An 11229-nucleotide genomic window follows, 5' to 3' on the forward strand; every position below is an offset into this window, starting at 1 on the left:
TTTAAGCTTTAATGATTTTTATTAATTTTTATTATTTTAAAATTATTATAAAAGTTTTATATATATCGTTTATTAAATGTAAACGAATGGTTAAAATAAAGTAAATAAAAGATTAAATTTATTAAACGAGCTTAATAAACGAGCTTAATAAACGAGTTTAAATTATTAATTAACGTATAACGTGGTTTACCACTACGCGACGTATGTTATTTAGCGACGCACCTTTTTTACTTCTCGATCCTTTTATATAAATTAATTTAACTATAACGCTTAAGATTAATTAAAGTTACTCGCTATTTAATTCCTTACTTAATTTTATATCCTTTTTATATATTCACGCATTATAACCTATCTCGCCGAAAATATTACAACGCCTTCTACCGGTCGCCCTCTACTTCGACGAACCCCCTATTTTTATTTTTATCGAGCGTTAAACGCTTCCTTTTTACCTTCTCGTCCTATAGTTATTAAAATTCTTTAATAATAAAGGCTCCTTTAAATTAAACTTATAACTTTTTAACTCTTTAACGCTTAAAAAGTGCTAAATTAACCTCGTTTAATATATATATCTTATCGCGTATAAAGGTTATTTTATAAGCTATTTTAATTATACCCTTCGCTATTTAATCTACTATATTTAAAATCGGCGTTAGAGAGTTTCTTTAATAAATAGATACCTTCTTTTTAATATAAATAGAGTACTTAATTATTTATTAAGGGTTAGACGGTATTTAAGGGTCGTAGGTACTAGCCGTCTCTAAACGGGATAGATTAAATATAGGCGTCCGGAGACGTATATCCAGCTTACTAATTACTTTATTAGGATTATAAGGTATTAAATTAAATACACTGAATCTAGATTTAATATTAGCTTCTATAAAAACAATAAAATACGCGGCTTTAAAGGCGATAAAGAACTCGAGCTTAATAATATAGTTTATAAAAGCTTTAATAAATAGCTTAATTTTTTCGAATAAATACGCTTTAAAAGCGAATAAAGTGCTATATTAAAAAGTTAAAATAAATACGATAAATAAGGAGGTATATTAATAATAATAATATCGTTATCTTAGTAATATACCTCGAATTCGGCCGAAATATAGCTTTCGTAGCCGTTAAAAATTAGGAGGCGGTAGCGATTTTTTATTTGCGATCTAATATGTTTATCGAAGTATTTAATTTAATTTAAGCCTATTTCATTATTAGTCTAGTTCTTAAAAATCGGCTTAATTATTTAATCGCCCGGTAAATCGGTTTCGCAGGATTAGTTCGCGAAGTAATATTGGTTTTAAACGATTAAAAACGGCGGAATATATTAACTTTACGAATTAATATATTTAATCGCTATTATTTATTCCCGGTTACTAGGTTAAATTAATTTCGCTTTTTTACGCTACTCGGCGTGTATTACGATAAATATTAACCCGATTATATTTATTATAAAGCCGGTTTCGTTAAAATTTTAAATATTTTCGTTAACGATCCCGTATTTCGCCTTTATATTTACGACCAATATAAACTAGGTAGAAATAATTTTGGAATCTTTGTAAAGAGCTTTTTAATAATCGTACTGACGATTTATTTTAATTTTTAAGTCCGGGTTACGGTCGATAAAGCGCTTAATTTAATACTTACCGACGCGGTCGCCGCCGCGTAATACGGTAAAAAATTAGCCATATTTTTATATTAACGAAATCGGGAGGTATCCCTCGGATATTTAAATTAATTATATATTTACGAAGTACTTCTTTTTAATTAAATTTATTTTACATCGTTTCGGTCGGATTTCGCGTTTTAAAGTTCGGTCGTAAATTCGATAACGTAAAATTAATTCGGGTATATTATAAGCTTTTATTACTACTCTCTAATTTATTTAATTCGGTCCGTTTCGTATCGCTTAAATTATTAAAACTATTCGATCTTTTTAAGATTAATTAAGCATTATAATTATAAAGCTATTACGCGTTAAAGTTTAATTATATTAGAATTAAATTAAAGTACGTCGCTAAGTAATATACGTCGTATAATAATAAACTACGTTACCTTTACGAAGTCCACTTTATTAATAAATAACTCTTCGATTAAAACTTACCCTCTTCCCATTACCGTTAAAGAGACTTAAAAACTAATAAAAAAAGGACGCTACTTTAACTATTACTAAATTAATTACCGGAAAACTAACCATCCCTTAGAGCAGTATAATACCGATAAACGTAAACCTATCGATATTAACGAAATCTATCGAAAATATAAAGGATCTTCGCTTAGCCTCCCTTTTAATAATCGTAAACTTAATTAAGCCCTCGCCGAGCCGGAGGAATTAAAAAATTAATCCTAAGGAATAAGAACTCCTTTTTAAGATAAATATTAATTACTATTAAAAATAACTTAATAACGATACTATTTAATTTTTTATAAAAACTAATTAAAGGATTTTCTTTAACTTTTAAATATATTACAAATAATAATAAATTATCGTTATTTATTACCGTAACGCTTACCGATACAAAAATAGCCGGTTATTTATTTATAAGCGTAAATTTCGCTAATAAAGTAATTAGACAATTAAGCGTAAAGCGAGTAACCGCTTCCCGGCTTTACGAGATTAAAAGTTTCGACGGTAAACCTTTTTAATTTTTTAACGTAGTAGTATTAGCTAACCTACGAATTTATTACCGGAACACCGGGCTAGTTTTTTCGTAGTAATTAATATAAAATATAACTTTATTATTAAATAGAAATAGTTCGAAGAACACAACGTCGTTATTTATTCGAAAACTCGTTATTTTAATTATCCCGACAATTAAAACCTTACCGAGAACACGGATATATTAATAAACGAGGTAAGCGTACTATTAAAATATCCGAATTACTAAAAAATACGGATGCCCGGAACCGGGCCTTAAAAGCCTAAATTAAAAAAAGTAAACGGGAACGAAACGACCGACTCTCTTAATTAAAAGCCCGCCTTATAAAAGGGAAAGCGCGCGATTATTTAACACTCTTAACTCCTCGGTTACGAAGGAAAAAATTCTAAAAATCCTTCCGCGTATAACTTATCGATTAAATAAAAGATTAGTTAAAATAATTAAACAATAATCACGAATAAACGCCGGAATATACGCTTTATTATAATTAAAAGAATAAGCGCGGCCCTTATCGCTTCGCTCGCGATATAATTAATTAGTACTGTTAAAAGATACCCGATATAATAATTTTAAACGCTTTAAGTTTTTATCGAAGCGTAAAAAAAACGACTCGTATTAAGTCTATAAAGTAACTTTTTATTAAATCGATAAGTTTATTTAAAAAAGGGAAACCTTTCGGGATAACTCCTTATTTAAAGATAAGGACGAACTGCGCCGGAAAGTAAAAAGAGATAATACTTAAAGTATATAAAGACTTTTATTACGTATTTAATAAAATATGGTCCAATAAACTAATTAAATACCGCGTATTAATAAACTATAAAATCGAATAATAAACGGCACGAGACCGAACGATTTAGGCTATAGCTTACTCTATAAAATATTTCTCGAAGAGCATACCGCGGCCCGAAAATATATTTCGAAAAACCTTTAAAAAGGCTTTATTGTATTAAGCGACGCTTTTTAGGCGGCCTTTATATTTATAGCCTTTAAAAGCGACGGCGGGCTTCGCTTTTATATAAACTTTAAAAAATTAAATACTATTACGCGAAAGGACCGATATCCGCTGTTATTAATCGAAGAAACCCTTAATAAAATAGTTAAGGCTAGAATTTATATTAAAATTAATATCCGATAAGCTTTTTATAAAGTCCGCCTAAGGAAGGAAAATAAAGATTTAACGACATTTTAAACTCGTTACGGAGCGTATAAATATAAAGTCATCCTGTTCGGGTTAATTAATAGATTATTTATTTTTTAAAGGTTTATTAACGATTTACTACGGGAATATCTTAACGATTTCTATTACGTTTATATTAACGATATTTTTATTTATTTTAAAGACTTTTTTAATACGAGGAGTATATAAGAAAGGTTCTTTAGAAATTATTAGAAGCTAGCTTTTAAGCCGACTTTAAAAAGTGCGAGTTTAACGTAACGGAAACTAAATACCTCGGTTTTATTATTAAAACCGATAGCGTCGTCCGTAAACCTTAATAAAATTTCCGCGGTAAAAAATTAGTATTTACTAACGAATATAAAAGCGGTATAATTATTCTTCGGATTTTATAATTTTTATCGCAAATTTATTAAGGATTATAATAGGATTATTAAACTATTAACGATATTAATAAAAACTGATCAACTATAAGTTTAAAGATTTAAGTAGTAAACTATTTTCGACGAACTAAAGAACGTTTTGCTGCGGGTATTAATCCTCGCGTATTTGAATTACGAGAAAAAGATAAAGCTTAAGATTAATTTTTTCGTTTTTATTATCGCTGGCATCTTTTCTTAAAAATAAGACGATAAGGAATAATATTTAGTTAAGTACTTCTCGGAATCCTTTTAAAGTCTAAAGCTTAATTACCCTATTTATAATAAAAGGTTATTTACCGTAATTCGAGGCTTATAATATTAACGCGTAGAGTTAATCGGTTTCCAACATTTCGAGCCGTTTATTATTATTATTAATTATTATACGCTCGAATATTTTAATATTAAATAGTATTTTAATTCTTAATAAATCCGTTAAACCGAAATATTAGCTTAATATAATTTTATTATTACTTACCGGCCCGGGAAAAATAATACTATCGCGAACGCGTTATTTTAAAAAGCGGAGGAATTAAAAACTCTTAAAGCTAAAAAGAAAAACGAAGGATACTAAATTATTTTTAAACGCTTTAACACGTTATTAAGTTTTAATTTTAAAGCTATTAAAAATATTAATGTTATATTATTAAGGAATAATATTCCGCCCCCTGATTTATCGGGGATATTTTTCCTGGATACCTTTTTTTACACTAATTAATAGTTAAAAGACTTCGAGGTTTTACGCGAAAAAGCGCGCACGGATTACGAGGATTTTATATTAATTAATAAACTATTACTTTATAAAAAAAGGCTGGTAGTCTCGTTGAAAGATAACAGGGTTGGCATTTAGTCAGAGTTTCTAAAATTTAGTCAAAATTTAGTCAGACTAAATTAGTCAGTGAGGTGACTAAATTCATATATTTTTAGTCACTGACTAAATTTAGTCAGACTAAATTAGTCACTATAGTAACTAAATTCTTTTTACTCTTAGTCAGTGAGTTTTTAGTCGACTAAAAACTCACTTTTTAGTCAATAAATTTAAATAAATTTTATTTTATTATATGTTTATTATCTATGTTATTTTATTAAATTATATTATTTCATATAAAATTAAATGTAATAACACTCATTTTAAACCCTTTTTAAAAAAATATTTTTAAAAGTATTAATAAATATTTTAATATTATATTTAAAAATATTATAAAATATATATTATATTAAGTTTATTTTATATTCTTATTATTATTTATTTTATATTAATTTTAAAAAGTTAATAATTTATTAATTAATAATTTTAAAAGTTAAATATAAAGATTTAATAGCATAAAATGTTTTTAAATAGTAAATATATTTTATTTAACTATTTAAAAAAACTTTATTTTTTATTCCTCTTCACTTTCTACCTCGATTAATTGATTTAAATCGGTGGTTTTCCAGCTCTTTAAAAGCATAATCCATTTTACTACTTCTGGATCTAATCTATTTCTGGATTTACTAATAATACTACCAGAAGTAGAAAAAGAACGCTCGGTAGGTGCAGTAGTAGCTGGAATACTTAAATACTTTTTCGCTAAATTAGATAAAATTGTAAATCGAATTTTATTCGATAACCAAAATAATAAATATTAAATATTAAGGTAAGTGAAAAAACGGAATTTTAATTTTAATTTTAATAAGTTAAAATAATAGAATAAATAAAATTTAGAAATAAAATTATAAACTAAAATAAATATTTTAAAAATAATCTTTCATATTAAAAAGAATATATTAAGTTTAAACTTATTAAAGTGAAATTATAGAATTATTACCTAGTTTTATAGTAGACATATTAATATTTTATAAAACTAAAATAATTCTAAATTATAATGTATCGAAATATGAATGCTTTAATAAAATCAATTTTAAATTAAATCTTTTAACCGTAAATAATATTATAAAAGTTTATAACTTTTATATAAAGTATATAAAAATGAAACTTATTTAATAGTGAAAAAGGAAAGAGAAATTATTAATAATAATTTAAATAGAATTAATTTTTATTATAATAAAAATTATAATTAATAAAATAAAGAAATATTTTTATAACAAAAATTAAATTAAAATTAATATTAAAATATTTTTTAAAATTTTAATATAAATGACTAAAAATAGAGTTTTTAGTCGACTAAAAACTCACCCCTTTAGTCTTAGTCTTAGTCACCTACCTGAATTTAGTCACTGTAATTTAGTCACTGACTAAATTAGTCAGAGTTTTTTAGTCACTACCCTGACTAAATTAAGAATTTAGTCTTAGTCAAAAACTCTTAGTCATTTTTGCCAACCCTGAAAGATAATTTCTAAACGAGAGTTATTAAAAACGTTTATTGCCGAGTAATGACTGTTTATCCGGGAATAAATAAAACTAAAAAGCTGGTTTTTTAAAGCTATTAGTAGCTAGGATTAGCGAACGATTACGACGTATTCGTCGTTAATTATATATATAGGCTAATTAAAATCCTACGTATAAAAATACTAAAAAAACTCCAATTACTTTTAATACTTAACTAATTATAGTAGAATATAGTAATAAATTTTAAAGCTATAAACCCTCCGGATAAAAAAACGGGCTACGATATAGTAATAACGGTCGTTAACTGTTTAACGAAGCGTAATTAAACCTCCCTTTATAATAAAAACGTAAACGCGAAAAAAGCCGCTTAACTTTATTGTTAAAAACCGTTCCGAATATTCGGACTACTACGGACCGTGGTTAGCGATAAAAATACCTAGTTTACGGTTTTTTTTATAAATAAAATCTATTAAATACTAGGTATTAAATAAACGTTCGCCTTTATAGTATATTACGATATAACCGGTTAAATAAAAATTATAAATAAATATATAAATTAACGGCTACGATTATTTTTAACCTATTACTAAAATAACTAGGTTAATATATTACCCGCTTTAAATTACGCTTAAGCTACTATCCCGTATAACTCCTTTAGGGGGATATCTCTTTTCGAGGTGAAACGAGGTTTTAAGCCTTAGAGCTATTTCGATTAAGAAAAAAAACCTAAAACTTAAAAAAGACTTCCCCTTAACGAAGAACTAAATCGAGCTTAAACCTAATAAAACGTATAAACTATTAAAAAATACGTTAAAACCGCGCGGCGGGTAATCTTAGCCTCTTAAAAAAAATAAGGGAATAAGCGAATAAATATCGGAAAAAACTAAACTTCGACGTAAGCGACCGAGTTTATATTAAAAAGATCGCCGGCTCGAGAACGGACTAACCCGGTAATAAATTAGCCTTTTTTTATACTTAATAATCTTTTCGCATCTTATCTCGTAATAATTATATTTACGAACTAAACGCTCTTAACTCGTAAAAAAACAGGATATATTATACTAATTAACTCCTTAAAAACCCTAATAACCCGCTACTTAAATAGGCTTTAGAACGCCCGGCTAGCGAAATCGTAAACTTTAACGGACCCGAAAACTTAGAATATAAAATATTTAAAATTAAAACATTCCGAACTTATTACCGTAAATTATAATATAAAGCGAATTAAGTTAATTAAGAAAATAATAATATTTAGTATCCGGCCTCCGATTTTAAGAATATACCGGATAAATTAAAGGATTTCTATCGCCGGAACCTAAATAAAGCCGGCCCCTTAATTTAATTAACGTAATAAAAACTTACGGCCGAAGAGAACTGCTTTAACGAGAATTATTTAAATAACGAGTTATTAATACCGAAAGAAACCCGCCGATTAACGAAACGAAAGGTAAAATAAATTATAGTGAAAATTTTTAGGAGAAGTAAAAAAAGGAGGATAAAATTATTCCAGAAGGGCCCTATAATTAAATAATTAAATAGAAACCCGAGATTATTTATAAAAAGCACCTTCGTTTAAATCCCTTTTAGAGCCATCGAGGCGCCGCCTTTTTACGAGGAGGGGGTAATAATATAGTGCGTTAGCTTGTGCGCTAATTAGTGTAGAGACTTTATACTAGCCTTACTACTTTATTATTAAAACCGACCTGCCGCATCGGCCCTAGCTCGATTTTCTCTTCCTTTCTTTCTCTGTCGTAAATTCCATTTATTTTAAGACCTACTTACAGCCCCGTCTCATTAAGACCTGATAGCGTGACTCTAGGTAGTAAATTTTAACGTTTTTTTTAATGCTGTTAGGAGAATCTGCGGCTATTTAATGGAATAATAAACTTATAGTTTTTAATCGTTAAGATTTACGACGAGCTAGATTAATAGTGACATTAGTTACTTTATATAGTCGTTTCGTTTTAGATTTATTAAAAGCGACTTTATAATTTAATAATACGACGTTTATATTTTACGATATTGCTTCGAATGAGTACGCTTTTTTCTTAATTTTTAGTAAAATGTTATAATATTCCCGTATAATAGGAACCTTTAGTGATAATAATGTTAATGTTTACAGTGTTTTAATTTATATTTAGTTAAAGATATCCTTTAAGATTAAGTAGTATTTTATATAACTTTAATAATTCGAGTTATTTCTTTAATACTTATAACGCGTTAGTGAAGCTAAGTTTAATTTATTTACTTTAGTTAAATAAAAGCATTTAAACGTTAAATAGTCGCGTTATATATACGATATAAAAAAGACTTTAATTAAATAAATAATAAGTTTAAAAGAAAGTTATAAAAAAATAATAATAACTCCGATTTCGATAGCGGTAAGCGAAGCTGTAAGTGGGATAATAAGAAAAAGTCTTATAAGGATAAATCCGAGAAGAAGAAGGCTCGTAAAGAGAAATACGAGAAGAAGGATAAGTTTAACGATAAGGAGAAGAGGTTTTCTTATTATATCGAAGAGTATAATAATAGTTTCTTTAATTTATCCTCGTTTTTTTCCTCCGATTTCGATTTTAATAAAGAAGTCCCTGTTTATATTATTTATAGTTAAAACTACGTTTATTTTAAATATTATATTTTATTCCTTATTAAAGAGTAGATTAAGGTTTATTAAAAAACGTGCGATAGTATAAAAAAATACTATCCTTACTTTTATTTACCGTTAACCGTATTATTTATTGTCGAGGGTAAACGTGCTAGTAAAGTAAGGTAAATAAAAGAAGTATAGATTAAGCTCGTCCTACTCGCTAGACGAGCGAGTCTAATCTATTAACTAGCAGACTAGTATAGGGTTTATTAACTTAGTAGTTAAACCCTATACCTCCCCCTTCCTTAAAAGAGATTTAGGATAAATTTATCCTTAAATTAACGTATATTTCTTTATTGTATAAATAGTTTTTTTCTTAAATAAAAATAATTATATATTAATAATAATTTATTAGTCGTTTACCCCTTTTTGTTTATTAATCCCTCGTCCGGGCCTATTTTTTTTCAATGTTAGCGAATATACCCTTTTCGCCCGTTAATCGTACGAATACCTATTTAACTTTCTTTCCGCGTTCGCTGCTAGGCGTACCGTAAAGATCGAATAACGCTTTAACTTTACGCTTTCTAAAGCCGTTTATTTTTAATTTTTTAGTTCTTTATAGTTTATTCTCGTCGTCGCTAAGAAAGTTCTTTTCGACGAATTCGATTCGTCGGGTCAAGCTTCGGATCGAGATAACTATTCCGTCGACGATTTTCTTCGTAATTTCGCCTTAAACCTTTATTATATTTTACTCGGTATATATCTTCGTTAAACTTTCGTCTTATCGCTTTACTTTATTCGCTAATTTATTTAAATTCGTTACTTTTAATTTATCGATATCCTTATACTAGTTTTTAATAACGGCCTTAATTTTATTAATTTTAATTTTAACGCCCCCCTTTTTAAATACCTCCTTATTCAATTTATTAATTCGGTAAACGGCTGAGTTAACTCTTTTAACTAAGTTATTTATCGTTATTCTAAATTCGGGGGGTTATCGTTTAATTTAATAGACTTATTACTTAATTTAAGCTCGTTAAATTTATCTCCTAATTCATCCTCCGGTTTATTTTATTCGTTATTTTATTTATTTTCTAAACCGCTCTCGTCCGATTTAAGCGTAAGAATTTTAACGATTATTAATCGCTTTCTAATAATTAAGGTTCTTATTATTAACTTTTTAAGGTAATTATATCCTTAGGTTTACTTAATATTAAAGCTTATTATTATTTTTTTTTACTTATATTTCCCACTTTTTATCGTTTTTTATTAAAAGTCCCTTATAAAAGTAAAAGATATTATATTAATCGTCCCTCTCTTCGCTAATTTTTAATAATATAACGTATTTTTTAAACTATACAAGCTAAAACTAAGGGATTAATTAATTTATCGGGTTTTTTATAAGCTATAATAAGCGGCTTTTAACGAATAATTTATAAATAGTTCCCGGTATCGCTCCGAAGCCTTTCTCGGCGTTTCCGTTAATTCGCAAAGCCTTTAAGTTATCGACTTCCGGAAAATAAATATCCTTTATCGCTTTAATTTATAGTTAATCCGATTTTTTTATCCTTTTCAACGATATCCTCTAACTATCTCTTAATAAGTCGATATAAACGGTTATTAAATACAAGCTATATAGGAACGAACTTCTAAATTAACATACTAACGATTTATTCTTTATTAATTTAATCTTAAATCCGCTACGATTAAAAAATTATAAACTAATATTATTTCTCGTTCGCGGTATCCTTAATTATTATTATATTATCGTGGCCGTATTATAAAATAATTTTAAATTCGCGCTAATTTACGTTAATAGTCTTCCGTTTAATTTATTCGTCGGGAATACCTTTAATAATTTATTTCATCTCTACCTCGTCTCGTGCCGGGAGGCTCTCGATTTAAAGTATAACTCTTAATATATTAAGCTGACGTATTAACTTAATTATTCCTAGTTATTATATCGGATATTGAAAATCATTTAATTATATAAGTAATTAATTTATAACGCTGGATACTTCTTACTTAATTGGTGATTTATATGAGTTTACCTACACTTATCGGAACTC

Source organism: Apiospora aurea (genome assembly GCF_038362705.1).
Source record: "Apiospora aurea strain CBS 24483 chromosome Unknown utg000005l_segment0_segment0, whole genome shotgun sequence".
Classification (NCBI taxonomy): domain Eukaryota; kingdom Fungi; phylum Ascomycota; class Sordariomycetes; order Amphisphaeriales; family Apiosporaceae; genus Apiospora; species Apiospora aurea.